Raw genomic sequence first — 17,814 nt, forward strand, 5'->3', positions numbered from 1 at the left:
ATTATAAATTAATAAATGGTATTTATTATACATGTATAAATATATATGTATGTATTAGTGTAATATATTATATATATATAGTATTATATATTCTTATTATATGTATATATGTTTAAAGTATATAAGTATATTGTCTATTTATTAATATTATATAATTTAATTTGCTCAGTTGCTTACACCTCCAAAAGTATGTTCTTCCAGCATTTCCATTATCACAGGTTGTCTGGTAGAGATCACTCGTTAGTGATAAGACCGCCCTTTGTACAATATTTCTTTAAGCTGTTTTTCTCTGTTACTTTTATTTTGGTGTACAATAAAGAATTTATTATTATTATTATTATTATTAATATTTCAAGTATATACATACATTACACAAGTTCAGTTTGTGTTTGAATAAGCTTAAAGTATGATTTTATTAGCAACCTGCACATAATTGATTATAAGTAGAAAAACAATATTATTATACACTACATTTGGTATGTGGTAGTCGAGCACGCTTCGGCACGAATTGGGCCAATCGCACCGGGGAAGTACCACACCCCCACAGAAGATCGGCCTGAAATAGCATTCTGCTGTGTTTCGTTCGGTGAGTAGGGGAGCCGGAGGCCCATATCCTTTTCCTTATCCTTCCCAGTCCTTTCCTTTATTCCTATCGCCAACCCTTTCTTAATTCCTCCCCAAAAAGTCGGCAATCCATTTGTAGAGGCGTAAAAAAAAACTCTATGTACCCATACTTGAATTAAACAATTTAAACAAATACATATTTTTTTATTAAAAACGTTCACTGACGTTCCTGGAATGGACACTAGCTTCAGATTCTAAAATGGATTTAAATGACAGCAATTCTCTATTAAACACAAAAAGAATCACGTCTATTGATTGAAAACCCACGAAGTTATCTAGAAATAAAACCACAAAAAATACAATCGAAACGAGAAAATCCATCATTTCTGGGAACGAAGCAGTGTTAATTATAGGCTTAAGGGATAAGGAAAGGATTAACAACTTGAATAAAACAATGGACTGGGAAGGGTGAAGGAAAGGAAACGGGCCTTCGATCCAACTCGCACAAAAGACAGTAGCATTCGCATTGAAGTATTACACGCCAATCTTCTGTAGACCATCGCGAGCACTGGATAATGCTGGATGATGGATGAACTGAATAAATTCGTGCCGAAGCGTGCTCCACTCAATATTTATTATCTATCATTTCAATCTACAAATCATCCTATAAGTATAAATATACCCAATACAAAACCACATTTAGAAGAATATCTTACACACTTACACTATTTTCATTTCAAAATATACGCAAACTTATAGGAAAAAGGTAAAGCAAATTGTTATTAAACAATATAAGGAACAAGATAAGAGAAGATTACAGACAGATGCCGTCAATTCGTCGCCAGATTCGCGATAAAAATATATCTACTGAGTGACCTGAAAGTTTATCATTGCGTAATCTATAGGATTTATTCAATATCATACAACCCTTGCAATATATTTTTATTCATTAACAGGTAAGAATTTAGGATGTTTTAACGCTGCTTGATGATTGAATGATCATTGGCAATTTTGTAGCTCAATTGTCTGCCGCTGCATTGAAAATGCTTTATTCGTCAGGTATTTGGGTAACAGAATTACTTTTTTAATTCATCGAAATACATAAGTTATCCATCCATTACTGCTTTTGTTTATTGTTTATCAATATTGCGGTATTTAACTAGAAGCTAAGCTATCCATGTACTAAAATGTTATGTATTGTTGTGCAGAGACAAGTGAAGTTATATTATATTAATTATTATTTATATTACTTAACACGCAGTGCGTAAATCACAGTATATTTATCGCAATATAGAAACCAAACGCGTGGGAATACGTATAATGCTTACGGTCTTACGTCACTCATATTATCTCGTCACTGAAGGCAACGTTAATTCGACGTAAAGCCGAATTCAATACAACAACAAAACAACCAATTGTGAAAAATAAAAAAACCTGTTACGTGCAAGTCTAACTCAGGCACGAAGGGTTTCTAGACGTAGAAATATCTAAAGAATGGTGACCCATCCAATTTATGACCGTGCCAACCGTTGCTTTTTATTATTTGTCATTTCAGCAAAAAGAATACATCATTTGGAAAAATTAAATTTTGAACTTTCTACCTGTCCACAATTCGTGGCGATCAGACGGACGGACAAACGTACCCGTTTACCCTTTATGTACGGTACCCTAAAAACGATTGACTACAATATATCTATATCTATTAAAAAGATCATGATAAAATTTTACCATTACCACTTATACGAAAGGCGTAAAACAAACGAAGTGAAATTACTTTAATTGTCCAATAAGTTGTTAAATAAAAATTAATTGTAAATAAAAACAGTGCTTACGATAAAGGGGTGTTTACAGGAAGAAGTTACAAACCATTCAAATTAAAATCCGCCCTACTTTTTATCTTATTGCAAATAAACATTTTATAACCGCGCATAATCTCTCGTTATGAAATACTAGCTGCGCCCCGCGGTTTTACTGGTAAGTACGTATCCCGTAGGAATATCGGGAAAAAAATAATGCCTATATGTTATTCCAGTTTTCCAGCTATCTACGTACCAAATTTCAATGCAATCGGTTCAGTAGTTTTTGCGTGAAAGAGCAACAAACACACACACATCCTTACAAACTTTCGCATGTATAATAATATTAGTAGGATTAGGATTAGGATTTCTCTAAACTGGATACTCATTAATGGACTGTAAGTACAACACACGCCTCGCACTGTATTTCTATACGTAACCTATTCAACACATTTAAAATCTTTTATTTTTAACACGTTCTTTTATATTCGAAAAATATGGTACATGGCAACTTTATGCTTTTCTCACCATTTATTATCGTATTTAGTTTTCATTTATTATCGTCTTCAAAATTATTTTCTCCTTTTTAGTTGCGCGTGCTGACAATTTGACAGTTTAGTTTTTTTTTCAATAATTTTTATAACATCTTGCTAAGTATTTCATATTTGTTTGTGTGTTTTTTATTGTATTAATGTAAAAACAGTTGGCTGTTTTTATAATAAATAATTAAAGTATTCGCGCCTCAAATTTCAGCCCGATAGCGCTGTCAAAGTTTTTAAATTTACAAAGTTTATATTCACATCTGGAAAATGGAAATGAAGCTCAAGTGGAATTCGTATTTACTTTGACATATACATCATTTGTGTTTAATGAAATTATTTTATAACTGATAGAAGAATTCTAAATCCATCATTGTACATTATATTAGTCAGTTTATTGTGAAAATACTTCAAGTTATCATTATGATAAGAAATACTGATGTTGATGTAGGATTACCTACTAGTAAATGTCTAGTATTAACTAGTCATTTACTTTTAGCTTATCATCATTTAATCTATTTAAGTTTGTATTGTTTTTTTAATAATTCTGCTCGCAGAACAGATTAAAATATATATAAAAATATATTCAAAATATATTCTGGTCTGGTAGAGATCACTCGTTAGTGATAAGACCGCCCTTTGTACAATATTTCTTTGTGCTGTTTTTCTCTGTTATTTTATTTTGGTGTACAATAAAGAATTAATTATTATTATTAATAATAATATAGCTGCCATATTGAGCAGCGCATGCGATTCTATATACTTCAGTTTTAAACATTGTTGCAATGAATCCTATATTTTTTTTTTTCAAAATATTTACGCCTTTTAGTCCAAAACTTAAACAATTTCCAATAAAAGCTAAAAGTCCACCAAATTGAAATTAAATACCTCAATCAAAGGTTTTCAATATTTTACAAAGAGAACTATCGGATACTATCAAATTCCTTCTCAGTGATAACTAAATGTCGATTCTTTGGAATTTTATATAAAATTATACAGTTTCGTATATTTTTCGAAACAACATTTTTAGATATTATATATATTCATTACATAGTGTATCCATGTCCTTAATAATATAATAAATGTAAAGAAAATTAAAGTAAAAACTAAAATGTGTTTAGTTGTTGGTTTGTCTATCTTAACGTTGCAACGGATGTTTGTGTCTAGTGATAGCTAGAAGGCATGGGGGTTAAATAGGCTACGAAATTTATAAATTCCGATAGGCGCTACCTTAAAAACTTGTGGTCCGGCCCGGGTTTGTCCGTAGTACATATATAGCCTATGGTCTTCCTCGATAAACGGGCTATCTAAGACTGAAATAATTTTTCAAATCGAACCAGTAGCTCCTGAGATTAGTGAGTTCAAATAAACAAACTCTTCAGCTTTATAATATTAGTATAGATATACAACTAAGACAATTGGTAATTTTCGTTGATCATGCGAGCGAACCCGCGGGCAAAACTAATTTATTTACCTGGGCAGAGTCGGGACGCGCAGCTAGTTATTTATCAAAAATCTTTGTATATTATTAAAGGTTACAATCATAATCAGTTATGTTGAATAAATAAAAAAAAAATTGCACCCCATTATAAATCCATTTTATTTAAGCCTAAAAACTCAACCCACACACTCATAAACAATACAGATAAAGACAAGGAGTTATAAACTTCCATAAATCACGTCACCCACACATGTGCAATTAGTTCCTCGACTATTGTCCACTCATGTATATATATAACGTCGAGATTTGCGGTTAATTCATAACTGCAATATAAATTCTTTTAATGTAAACATACAACAGGAATTTATAGGACGTTAACGACTTATATTCAATTATAAAATATTAATATGAAAGATCGCAATAAACATTTAAATGAGAAGAAATTAAATTCTTTGTTGCTTATAAAAAAACAGTACATAACATTAAAAGTAAGCAAAAGGCGGCCTTATCGCTAGGTACCGATATCTACCAGGCAACCCTTAAAGTAGCGAGAAAAAAAGGATACATAAAAATAGTGAGTGAGCAAAAATAAGGCAATTAAGAAAACTGAGATACCATCAATTATCGATTTTCTTATTATTATTTTACTGATGTTGCAAAACGTTCTAAATTCAACTTTTTTCTTTTTTTCTTTGGTTCTGTGACGCAGGAACTCCGTGGTTTTTTTTGACACATTTTTTTTGTGTTTGATATGCAGTTTTTGTCATAAGGTCCCAAATACTTCAATATCCTAAGAAACACAAAAAGAATCATGCCGATCTGTCATAAACCCACGGAGCCCTTTATATGTGGTAGTCGAGCACGCTTCAGCACGAATTAGGCCAGCTCGCACAGGGAAAGTAACACAATCCCACAGAAGACCGGCGTAAAATAGCATACTGCTGTGTTTCGTTCGGTGAGTGCGGGAGCCGGACGCCCATATCCTTTTCTTTATCCTTCCCAGTCCCTTCCTTTATTCCTTTCGTCAATCTTTCTTATTACCTGTAATCGACCTTACGCCTCTACAAATGATCACGGGCGGTGGTAGCGCTTACCATCAGGCGACCCAACTCCACTGCCGTCGTTATCATAATAAAAAAAATCAATAGAGTAAGAAGACCAAAAAATGCACTCGAATTGAAATGCTAAAACCTTTTAGAAATTAAAAACTTTTTAACGGATTTTAAACGCGATTTATTCTGAGAGAGATTGAGACTGAGACTGAGTCTCCCCGTGACCACGCTCGCTGTAAAGTGTTCGAAACGTCGGGTTAATAATATAATGAATCAATCGCGTTTAAAATCCGTTTAAAAGTCTTTAATTTCTAAATGTATAATACTCGCGTAAAATCAAACACAACAAAATACTATGCTAAAACCTCTTTCGTTTTTAAGAACGTCTGTTCAAAATACCTGATTCAATGTCACTAATATCTAAACTTCGCATAAACTATAGAATGCTTTTGTTTGTCTAAAAAATGCCTCAATCACGTCAAATTGTGATTGATGGTGGAGACGATTTTATAAAGAAACAAGGAAAGTAGTTCACTATACTCGCAAGATATACATTACCTACGTCGTTTGTCTTTTTAATCTATACCTATCTATATTATTATATACACTTTCTCCGTCCCTATGTATGCTTAAATCATTAAATCTACGCAACGGATTTTGATAGGGTTGTTTTTATAGAGTGATTCAAGAGGAAGGTTAATAAATAACATCTATTAAAACACTCCGAATGTAACGCGTGCGTAGCCGCGGGCAAAAGCTAGTTACTTATAACTAAAAAGGGCATTAAATGAAAAATTTATGTTTATAAGGATGTGTTACAGATCCCAAAAAATGATTAGATATTTTTTCTGATTGTCTATTTGTATGTGCTTCAATCACGTAAAAATAACTGGGAAGATTTTGACAAAAATTTGAATCGACAATCTATTTAAATTCACCGTTATAATCTATTTAGATTAGATTCACCGTTTCGAGTATTGGTGATGTGAATAATGTGCAGAGAAATTGAAACTATTTATATCTTGCACACTCATCATGTCTCGAACCCACGACAATTTGATTGAAGTCTGAGGTTCACCACGGAACCGCCACTGTACACAGGTCAAAAATACGAGGTACAAGAATAAATTTCTCAATTGCAATCAATATTTGTATCAATTCGCGATTGCATCGCAGATTATGCTATACTAGCTGCGCCCCGCGGTTTCACCCGCGTAAGCTCGTATCCCGTAGGAATCTCGGGATAAAAAGTGGCCTTTATGTTATTCCAGTTGTCCAGCTGTCTACGTACCAAATTTCATTGCAATCAGTTAAGTAGTTTTTGCTTGAAAGAGCAACAAACGCACACACAAACTTTCGCATTTATAATATTAGTAGGATATGCTTCCGTTTCCATTGCACCAATCGAAGTTATTTGCGAGCATTTCGGTGCGTTTATGTTAGCCAGAGGAATGCTGGAATTGCGCTGCCTTAAAAGCAAAGTGAAATTGCCATCATTGACTACTGAACCTTAACTATTTCCTCGCGAAACACCCGAATTGCATTTTCTAGCGAACACTCAGAACATACAATAGCCGTTTCCGAATGACTTCGTTTGGGGCAGAAATTATTGAAGGACTGGGATTTAAGCGACATTAAAGGTACTTTTTAAACGACTTTAGAAAAGTGGGATGTTATCATTTCGACATATGTTTTTTGTGTGTTAACTCCGAACTCACTATTGAGTGAACCGATTTTTATGATTCTTATTTTATTTGATAGCTGGTGCCACCCATTTGGCTCCAATTAAATTTGATCTAGTCGTAACAACTTGAAAAAGGATTTTTTTATATTTATTTATTTTATACACGGAACACTTTATAGAAAAGATTACAGATAACTTATTCCTACTTAAATAAGATATGATAAAATTGGAAACCATGTAGAGATCGAAAATATCAACTCAAACAAATTCTGTGTATCATTATATAGTATAAAACAAAGTCACTTTCTCTGTCCCTATGTCCCTATGTATGCTTAAATCTTTAAAACTACGCAACGGACTTTGACAGGATATTTTATAATAGATAGAGTGATTCAAGAGGATGGTTTATATGTACAATAACATCTATTAAACTTCTCCTAATTAACGCGTGCGAAACCGCGGGCAAAAGCTAGTTATAGATATTACCTAAATAAAGTCATAATGACACATGCCACATTTTGATTCTTGGACAACCCGTTCACGACTTTCCTTTACCGTTTCGAGCAGGGGTGATGAAAATAATCCACAGATCAATAGATGAAGCCCATATATTTCCTTCACAATCCCTCGAAACCCTCTTTCAGTTGAAGTCCTCACTACTAAGCAATCATAGCTTTTAAACAAATACTTAGGTACACGTTAAATATTCAAAATCCCTTTTTTCGTATTGGATTAAACAACTACCTAACATTATATTGATTAAGCGCTTCCTTTGAAATCTTAATTCAAATTTCAAGACGCTATATCCACAAGGGAATGTAATTAGTCCTTTGTTGAACTCAAGAAGTATTAATATGTGTGTGTATAAAGAGATTATTATACTGCTACATGCACACAAGCAAAGATGCCTTTAAAATATCGTTATCTCTTTGAAACAAATGTATAGGAACGGAGAAAAGTTTCGTAATTGATTTGGTGAATCGATCGCAGGGGAGCCTGTATTCCTAATAGGGTTGTGTTCGTGGTTATAAGTGAGGTATTTTGATGAAATTTATGTTTATTGTAACCTCATGTGTTGCTAAGAGTGAAGCTCGTTATCGGCTCGACCAATTCGGGAAAATTTTCGTAAGTATTGTTGTTATGGCAAGGAATGTTCTTATGGAGGAAATATGTACCACGGGTAAAGCCGGGGCGGATCGCTATCGTTTATATTTGAAAAGACATATTATACAAAACAATGGATTTTGTGAACGTTTTTTAGTTACATAGTTTGTTAGTTCCTTTGATAGAAGATTTATTTGTAAAGCAAATATGTTAATTTAATTATGAAACTGATGTTCCTCTATAAAACGATTTGAAATTAGGAGAGGACTCTATTTTCAACTCAATATTTTTTATGTACGTTCACCGATTTTAACGCCAGCTATATAGCAGATCGATCATCAAAATGATTGATTATTTTGTTCGGAATATAATCGAAATCATGATTATATTTTACTAAATAACTTAGCGAATCTCGTACGACGAAACTACTCACATTAGGAAAAAAATTATCAAGTATAAATTGTGGGAAATTTTATTCTAGCTTATTTTGTCGATATATATTTTCCTCGTTAAATGTCTCGAAGAAGAGATATCGTTAAAGAGCTGCTTTATGACGCAATTTTGCAAAATGGCGGTGCGAGTTGCAAAGACACTAAAATTCTATAAAACCTCTTATTAAACTACTAAAAAACTTTTCATGTAAAACTGTCAGATGAATGGACTTTTAGTATGTATTTTATTTCTTTAGTTTGTTAAATTTACATTAATCCTAAATTAGCAATTCAATTAGAGAAACAAAATTCTATTCATATAAAATATATAGGTTTTAATGTTTCCAACAATCTTTCTAACGATAGCCCATACATCCGAATTATTACAATAATTTTCACTTGTAAACTAAAGAACCTCATTACCACTAAAACTGTTTCCACTCAATTTAAGCAGTCGATTTTATACACTCCGTTTATTACGTGTACAAAACAAAATATCTATACAGCAATAGAGAACAATGTATTGTCATATTGGATAACGTAATATGAAGTCGTTTCCTTTATATTTGATTTTATTCGATACAAACATTCGTCACATAAATAGTTCCTAATTACAATAATATTTCGTAATATGATAAATCGCTGTAGTAAGTTCTTGAATATAATTTCAACGACTTGAAGCCTTGTCTGTTCGAATCTACAAATTAATAGGTAAAGCGATTACGTATAAACTTCGTGGTGACTAGTGACAGAAGCATTAGTCAGGCTTGTGGTATTATGAATTATTATCTTTTATAATACTACTTGGTGATTTTATTATATGTGCTTACGATTGGGTTTTATTCATTTGCCTTTAATACTTGCGTTTTTGAACTGATGTAAGAGTTTATTATATGTATTTATTGACGAAAGTATGTATATGTACGAATGTTATAAGCAAAATACATAAATCACATTATTATTAAAATCTTAACACATCTATCTTCCACTTACAAACTAAATCGTTTATTATGTATCTTTTATTTATTAAATGAGGATTTCAAATATAAAAAATTAATAGACCACACATTATCTAGCTAAACGAATATGGATCTTATTAATTATCATACCTGTAAAATAATTGTTTGAAAAAAACCGCCTTCTAATACAAAAAAAGAATCGATTCACAGTAAAAAATTATAAGGTTACAAACATAAAAAACATACAGTTCAATTGATAATACCCTCTTTTTTAAAGTCGGTTGAATATACGGATGCAATTAGTCACACGTTTTGGTTTTAATTGCCTCCCTACGTGAAGTATAAATTAATTACCATACGAGAAAAGCAACCAGCATGTTTGTACCAAAAAGTTGACCTTATTCAATTTCTCGACGAGATCCGCGTCAACCAGATAAACGACCACCAAATTCATTCAAATTATCACTGAATACTCGCTATTTGATTATAATCGTCACGTCACAGCGCTCGTTAAATTGCCACAAATTTCCCTACATTTATTGGGAAATTGAATTAGATGCGGACTTATTTTTTACCATTGGCCCATTGATTACAGGAGTAGACTGAGAAGTCGAACACGGCTACTAGTTATTAGTGTAATAGCAGCCATCCTGAAATCTATCTTGATATATAATTAATTATAGCAAATAACTAGCAACTATCAACCCTAAAGTTGGCTTTTGTCTAAATGAAATCTGGCAATTTTTTCTATTCTTTACATCATATCTTGAAAATTGCGTAAAATTTATTGAAAAGAGACATGTAGCTACAATTATTATTAACAAATTAATCGCACAAAAGTTAATTACAAATACTTGGGGCCAATTTTTATCTGCTGTGTCTTCCATATTCACACTAATAGGTATTGAAAGGGCATGTCAAAGGTTCTAATATAGAAGCGGACGTGATCAGGAACTCGTAAGCGGCTACGGCGCGTAGGCGTTACGAACGTAAACCGTAGATGTATGATTATTGTTTACTACATGTGCTACGAGAATCAGTGATGTGGATTTTTCAAGTTTTTAAAATGTTCCAGGGTGAATATCACAAGTAGTTAAGGTATGATACTGCTATGCTTGAAATTATAAATTAACCCATTATGCATAAACGGATGATTGGACCGAAGGAAATTTCAAAAAAGATAGATAAGTTTTTTCTTTTATTATTGTGGAAATGGCCTTGCTAAATCCCCTATTAATGCAATAACATTGCCACATTAAGTAATACAACGCATATATTCTTTAAAATAATAATGATACCTTTTTTTGCTAACTGGCGTTAAAAATCACTAAAAAGACTTGGTATAATCGAAATATTGCTATTGAAAATCTCGGCCGTAAATAATTACCTCATCAAAACGATTCTAGCAGTGGGCTAGGTCATCCAATTTAACACGTATATTCCAGTACTGTAATTGTGAACAAAATAGAAATTTATTTGCATGAAAATGAAACACACTATGATGCAAATGCATGAAAGAAAAGCCATTTAAAATCAATTTTGAAATGTTAATAGATACTTCAGTTTGTTTGAATGATAAGTATATTACAAGAGAAAACAATGCTATAAAGGAATTATTATATTAGCCTCTCGCTCGCGGAGCCAATCCCATTTAAATTCTCTTCTCTTTAAACATGTTTCTGTCGCAATTGCTTTTAATCTATTAAAAAAAAAAACGTGTTTTCTTTGTTCTTGGCTTCATCATCATCTGGGCTGATGATGTTGCCACTGCTGGGACGCAGGCCTCCTATGAGGGTTTATTCTTGGCTTGATATCATCTAATACCTTTAAAATTATTTTATTTGTATGCTAAAGACTGATGACTCTCTTGTTCACGTCGCGAAAGTGTTACCTACCACTTCAAAAAAAATTGCTCAAGATATATAGTGATAGAAAGAGACCAGAGAAAAACCACTCAACGATATTTGTGCTATGACTGATACTAACATACGCCATCAGCCAGCTACCTCGTCTCGTTCTGGCAAGGAAGAGGAGCCAGGTCACGTTCTAAACGTTAATGATTCATTCTTTATTCGAACCGCAAGGGACTGGAACATGCTTCCTGAGTCTGTGTTCCCTGACGGGTATAATCTGGGGATCTTCAAAAGTAGAGTGAACAGGTACCTCCTAGGGAAGCGCGCTCCATCTTAGACTACATCTACGCTTACCAGTAGGCACCATCTCGCCTCAAGCAAGTCCAGTCAAGCGCTTCCCTATCCCACAATAAAATAAAAAAAAAAAGTTAATGAGTTTACCGTAACACGACGGACAGGCATTTATATCTTCAGACGATTGTATGATAATAAATAAATATTATTATAATAATATTATGCATGCGCATGTCGGGGTTCGAGACCGGGCGAGCGTGCAGGAAATAATTTGATTTTTCAATTTATCTGCACATGTGGATAACATCACCATTGCTTAAAACGGTGAAGGAAAACATCGTGAGAAGACCGGCATGTCCAAGAATCAAAAGTTCGACGACATGTGACATCTGTCAACCCGCACTTAGCCAGCGTGGTGGATTATGGCCTGAACCCTCATAGGAGGCTGGCGTCCCAGCAGTGGTAACATATATCGGCTGATGATGATGATGATGAATATTATGCATATCCTAATCTAAAAATCATGTGCAAATATAATTAATGTTCTCAGTTTTAACTGATATTTATAATTAAGTATCTCACGTAAGTGAAATTAGCCCTTAATGAAAATAAAGGTCTTAAACCTAAACCTACATATTAACATCACACGATATCACGAAGTTATTACCTATTTCCATATAAATTGTAATCAGGTTTTAAATTGCATTAAGTAATCTTGGATTTCCATTCATTTTCGAAATACAACCCTCATTATAATTATATATAACTAGCTGCGCCCCGCGGTTTCACCCGCGTAAGTCCGTATCCCGTAGGAATATCGGGATGAAAAGTTGTCTATATGTTATTCCAGTTGTCCAGCTCTCTACTTACCAAATTTAGTAGTAGTTTTTGCGTGAAAGAGTCACACACATCCTTACAGACTTTCGCATTTATAATATTAATAGGATTTATAAAGAATCAACTTTAAAAGCCCCGTACAAGGATATCCCACAAATGTGGATTGCCATTTATATTGTCATCATATATCATATACTTTTAAGGGGGAAGTTGCCACTCCAGATTCTAAACTAGGACCAAAACGAATTATCTATCGAACACCATAATAAACTAGAAGTGTACCAACATTGAAAAAATAACAAAGGCTACAGAATAAAAACCTTTCACCATGTCGGGAACGTCGGTTAATTGGTATAAATCCTTTCAGCGCAACATCATAACAAACTCACTGTGATATTTAAAAAGAAAATATAAAATGATTTATATTCACCCTCACAAATAAATATTTTAAGCAACTTTATTGATAACAGCGGTCCGCTCCGGTTTTGTCCGTGGTACATCAACACTAGGGATCGCGTATATGTCCAATGGTAAAAGTATTTTTGTAATTGGCCCAGCAGTTCCTTAGATTAATTTGCAAACAAACAAAGAAAAGAATATTCACTTTATATCTTTGAAATAAGAAAAGATGTAAAAAGTATGACGACAAATTATTAATTTAATAGATTGTTGAATTTTAAATCTATTGAAAAGATAATCCGAGGGTGCATACCGCATTGGTCCTGTCCCCGTGGCATTTCTAGGATAAAAACTATACTATATCTTTATCCTGGAAATTCCACAGGATTTTTCATCCAAATCACACTGTAATTAGTGATAATAGCGCAGTCGTTTCACTGAGCCTTTTTTCTCTGAGTTCTAACCAAGAACTAAATCAGAAAATACCCGCGTTGCCCCTTTACTAAAGGACAGTCGGTGTAATAACTTAAATGTAATTAACACTAAATATCTGCCTCAAAATAGAAATCGTTATCAAAGCCGAACTGGCAAAATGCCCTGTATCAAAATTTATGCTTGAATTGAATTTACAGTTACATTGCTAGGGTTGGCGATAAGTGCAAGTGTTATATAAATATGTATTTTCTTAAATACAATTATTTCTTTAAATAACGCGGATGTACTTGTTTTGTATTGATAACAATATATATGTCTCTATCTGCATGCCCCGGCTCCGCCCCGGTAGTCATTAATCGTAATTTAAATAATGCGAATTATCCTATCTCATTGGATCAAACTGCACGTAGTGTACACGTTTGATTAAAATCGGTTGAGTAGTTTAGGAGTCTATCGCGGACTAACAATGGGACACGAAATTTATATATAAAGATTATATCTACATATTAGATTATAATCTAATATTTTGTATTATATTATTAGCGACTTAGATATAGGCAAACCTTTATTTGGCATCAAAACAAAATTAGGTTGGATACGAATAATGATGAAAATAGTCCCCACATGTATATAAGTTATAGAGAATCTGTAACACTGGTTATCAGTGAAGACTGTTAAATTAAAAAACGCAAGCTCATACACGCTTCTTCAAGTTATTTGGTGAATGTAACAATAGCATTCAAATCAATGTCAGAAACACTTCCTTTTACCTCCCAAATCCTCTCATATCTTGCAACGTCACGATTTTAAACGCAAGCACCAGGGATATATCTCTCTCTTTCTCACCCTTGCTAAAGATTGACGTTATGTATAAAAGACCCGAACACCCTTGTCCCAACCGTCTCCTGTCTCACGCTGTTTTCCAAATAATACCTCATACCTTTTTTAGACATAAACCTTGTTATGAATGTTCTTTTAGTTGTGTGTCGTAATATCTGGAAACTTATTCGTAATTTGTCAAGGACACCTCTTCGAGATATAAAAACAACACATTATTTACTGTAAATAATGACACACTAGCTCCTCGCTCGCGGTTTCACCTTCATATGGAAAGGAAAAAACAGTCAGGGTTTGACTCGCACAGCTCCCGTCTCCATAAGATTTCCGGGATAAAAAATATCCTGTTTTCTTCCTCGGTTCCTTAACTATCTCTGTACTAAGTTTTAATCAAGTCGGTTTAGCAGTATGTGCGAGATAACCTAACAAAGAAACTATAAAAGGACGGATAACGCCATCCAGCAAGCCCTTCTGAAATGAATGCTCATGACAGACTGGCGGTTGAAACGTCCTGATAAGGGTACTTATCGTATGCGGTTCCATTTTCTAACAAAGACTAAATAATGGTCAGATTGCAAAAAGGTTGCGAAAGAAGTCTTAAAATTCCGTTCTAACAACCAATTACGAAACGGCGAAGAAAATTTATTTTCCCCTTATCTGATTCTGAAACATGATTGCGAAAGAGAAATTGTGTTTGAACAGGCCTTTATAAGACCAACGTTTCATAACAAAATTTTTGCCAGACTTTAGTTTAAGGATATCCAAGAGATTAATAAGTTGATAAAGCCAGTAGATGTTCGTAGCCGAACACGTAGCTCGTAGCCGCGTAGCTCCGTAGCTGTAGATGTTTGTTTTATAGTTTCCAATCAATTTATCTTTAGTTGTTTTTTAAAGCTTAGCAGTAATATCTCGTAAAGATGTATACATATTGGTAATATTATATTTTATACGCTTTTATTAGCCTCACCATTATGTATGTAACTGACTTCTTTAGACTCGATTTTTACCCACTTTAAACAAACAGATCTAATTCAAACTTTGTCCACTTTGTATGAGTTTATCTTACTATCATGATTAGAGTCGCCAGGATCAATTATTTTCCTCTGTATATGAGCAAACGAAACAATTTAGTACATTCTATCATAAAAACGTGTTTCATAGGATTTTAAATACATTTATAATTTTGTCATCATGTTTAAATTGATATAATTGATAAAATTGATAATAAAAAATTATTTAAAACTACACATCAAAATGTATCGTTTTAATAATCAAATACAAATAAAAACAACTTGAACAAAATAATTTCTATATTTATAAAGCTCGTCGTATCTAATTGCTCGTCCATAGAACAACATCTAACACTACATAATTCGAAAGGGCTAGAAAATTAAAAAAGTGAACACGCTACTATATTATTGTAACACTGTTTTTACCTAAACAGGCTTTAGTTTCTACGAATATAATTGTAGAAATTTAAAAGTTTTAATAAATATTTATTTTTATTGTATTAAAGTAAACACGAAATATCAAGTTAACGCGACGTTCACTAGCAGTTGGCAATGTTCACGTCATCAAATTGCAACAACAATTCATAGCGCATACATGCCACGCCTCGCGGTTCCTCCTTACCTCCTTGGTAAAACAATAATTAATTTCTAAAGTATTTAAAATGGGTGAAATTTCAATAAATTCAGATAGCGTGATATAATATCGAACGTTAAAACTCTATAATCAAACTGATTAAACATACGAACATTAAAACATTTCCAATGCTCGATAGTATATCAAACTGATTACATATACCTTAAAATAGATAACATCAAATCGCTAAAGCATATTTTTTGTTTGTCAGTCTTCCACGTCGCAACGGAGCGGTTTTATTTAATAATTTTTGCTCTGTCTGGAGATGCTCGGAAGCTGGAAACTACAAAGCCTCCGTTTCTCCGCGAAATATTTAATACCACGCTAGTTATACTATGAATATATTTTCCGTCAGTATTAACTAAAAATCTCGTAGCGACGATACACCACCTATCTTTCTCTCCTGACAAAGCTTTTTAAATATTAAACGCATCCACATCCAGCTAAAAATTGCAGACGCTTAAACGCCGATGAAAAACCCGCCCTTTCACTCCGCTACACACAAAAATAACCTACATTTTCAGAGATACACCAAATCAAATAAACCCAATCTACCTCATAAAGCAAATGAAATCATTAAATCAATTGGCAATAAATTACTTAAGGACTACCTTCAGCCGTACCACATAAAAATACTTACTTAGATGCTCACATTTGTAAACAGCAAACCGATTTCAACCAAGGACACTATTTTCAAAACTTTACGCCCATAAAGCGTTCGAAAAACGTATATTCCACATTTTAAACGAAATATTCATTAGTGTAACGGTGCACCGCGTATTTTGAAAGCTATTTTAATTAATACTTTATGGTAAAACAACAGCATTTCATTAAATTTTGCTAACGCCGCGTGCACGTGCGCCTGCTGTGAGGGTCTGAGCAAAACTGACGTAGAATGAATGGAGTCAGCCTCCGGGCGAGGAACTTGGGCGAGCAAACACTATGCGTATAGATATACGCAATGGCTTACTTGTTGAAAGTGAATTTTTTATTAGCGTCTCGAATTTCCGCCCTATAACAGAACACGCTTAAGAGACACACGCAACTATATTAAAATCTAATAATACCTTTGAACAAGCACATCCTACTATCCTACTAACCCTACTTTATATTATAAATGCGAAAGTTTGTGAAGATGTGTATATGTTTGTTACTCTTTCAGGCAAAAACTACTGAACCGATTGCAATGAAATTTGTTACGTAGATAGCTGGACAACTATAATAATAACACATAGGCAAATTTTTATTCCGATATTCCCACGGCATACAGACTTACGCGGGTGAAACCGCGGGGCGCAGTTTGCATATTACCACCTGAATCTTGGAGACATGTCAATTTTCATAACATAGGATTCATTAAAAAAACAAATATCGGTCTTCCAGCATCTATTTATTTTGTATATATAGAAACATGCCATCCGAACGCATTGTATGGTTTATAGATTATATGTATATACTTTAAAAAGACAAATACATAAAGTAATTAGATATAAGAAATGAAAAGTTACGTATATTACTTACAAATTGTGATCTCCTTTAGCAGAATGTTTCATTATCAATATAATTGTTATTAAAAACAAATTCGTTTTATATTAGTTTAGTTTATAACCTTGCGAATAACATCTAGATACTTTTACCATTATTTAAATGGGAAATTAAATTACCCACACACAAAGGAGTTTATGAACGGGTATTGAAGGGTACAAGAACGTATAACCCTTTCATTTGTCTCTAGTTAGGCCCCGTGGTTTCTCCCGCGTCGTAAATTATAGTACATACCTATAGCCCTCCTCAATATATGGTCTAATAAACACAAAAAGAACTAAATTTAATTATGAGTTTTATAGCATTGAAATTTTCTTTTTTTCCTATTTTTAACACGCTTTTATTAGCTTCACTTGTATGTTTGTATGTATGTATGTATGTAACTCACACCCGTTTTTCT

General features: G+C 33.2%; 1 long non-coding RNA gene across 1 annotated transcript in view; it reads right to left on the reverse strand.

Annotated features, from left to right (window-relative positions):
* LOC119838687 overlaps positions 1–16,727 on the reverse strand; it is a 48,288-nt gene extending 31,561 nt beyond the window's left edge. Inside the window, exon 1 of the long non-coding RNA XR_005288212.1 lies at positions 16,510–16,727. This is a non-coding gene — a long non-coding RNA (uncharacterized LOC119838687). The remainder of the gene's footprint in view (positions 1–16,509) is intronic.
* Positions 16,728–17,814: the final 1,087 nt, after the last annotated feature.

This window comes from Zerene cesonia, unplaced genomic scaffold, assembly GCF_012273895.1.
Source record: "Zerene cesonia ecotype Mississippi unplaced genomic scaffold, Zerene_cesonia_1.1 Zces_u004, whole genome shotgun sequence".
NCBI classification, from domain to species: Eukaryota; Metazoa; Arthropoda; class Insecta; order Lepidoptera; family Pieridae; genus Zerene; species Zerene cesonia.